This window comes from Pristiophorus japonicus, unplaced genomic scaffold, assembly GCF_044704955.1.
Source record: "Pristiophorus japonicus isolate sPriJap1 unplaced genomic scaffold, sPriJap1.hap1 HAP1_SCAFFOLD_136, whole genome shotgun sequence".
Taxonomy (NCBI): Eukaryota; Metazoa; Chordata; class Chondrichthyes; family Pristiophoridae; genus Pristiophorus; species Pristiophorus japonicus.
Window position 1 is genome coordinate 887,903 of NW_027251029.1, and position 1,183 is coordinate 889,085.

The window sequence follows — 1,183 nt, forward strand, 5'->3', positions numbered from 1 at the left end:
ATTTACAACTCACAGATAGATGCACAAATATATTTATAAAGTTCCCGCACAGACATCCAAATTCATTACAAATAACAAAACATTACACAAATAATAAAACACGTCTATGGTGAAAATCTATGGAGTCTCAATAACTGAAGGCTTCTTGCAGAGAGCCGGCATCGACACGATGGGATGAAAAGCTTCCTTCTGTGTTGAATGATTCGATGATTCATTGTCTTCCTCCTTGTTAGACAGGTGGAAAAGGCAGCTGTATGATGGGAGCACAAAGACCACAGGATATGCAGCTCTAGTGGCGCAATCGGTTAGCGCACGGTACTTATATGACAGTACAGGCTTGGGAAATGCCGAGGTTGTGAGTTCGAGCCTCACCTGGAGCAGCCGATGCTTTTGCATGTGATGTTTGCACTTTTCAGAGTTTGAGGCCGTTTTATGTTCATTCATCTCTCTTGTCGATTCCGCCATTTACCACGGTGCTGTCTGTCTCGCTGTTTCGCTGCGGTTATTCCGGTGTCATTCAGTGGGTTATTTCTGATTGAATACTCGTGCCTGTTCCCCACATGAAATAAATGAGGGCATCAAACAATTCCTCATCTGGCACTAGGGAGCGAATGAACCAAAATTTAAAGGACGATATAGTTTATTGTAAATATAACATTCCCTCTTGAGTGGTATAGGTTCAATTCTGTACAAAACCAAACTATGATCACAACGTGTTTCCATTAAGCCAGCGTTTACTGTATTGTCGCAAGCGCTACCATTGTAGCTCAAGGAGATTCATAATTAATAAGCGTAGAAATCAAGCAATGAAACGGTAGAGATGGTTCTGAGAATGTGGAATGCCCTCGCCCAGACCAACATTTAAAACAAGGTTTAAAAACTGGCAGCGTGGAGGAGGAAGGGAAGAGAGGAAAGTGAGCCACAGAAAAGCCACGGGAGTTTCGGAAGTTCAGGGCGTTTTTCTCTGACCACAGCATAGTTGCGCATGGCACGGATATTGTTGCTGTTAAATATGAATAAAATGCAACGTTTGTTTGCAGCTGTTTCTGTTTCTGTCCCTTTTAACAAATTCTTAATTTCATTTGCCTGCGATGATTCCATAAAACTTCGTATCCTTGACGAACAAATATCGATCAATGTGAAACTTGAAAATGTTAATTGCCCCAAACCTCGATAGATTTTT

At 41.6% G+C, this 1,183-nt stretch overlaps 1 non-coding gene across 1 annotated transcript; it reads left to right on the forward strand.

Annotated features, from left to right (window-relative positions):
- The first annotated feature begins 286 nt into the window (after window positions 1–286).
- On the forward strand, window positions 287–380 carry trnai-uau (transfer RNA isoleucine (anticodon UAU)). Its single transcript has 2 exons — window positions 287–324; window positions 345–380. It is a non-coding gene; the product is annotated as a tRNA-Ile (tRNA).
- Window positions 381–1,183: the final 803 nt, after the last annotated feature.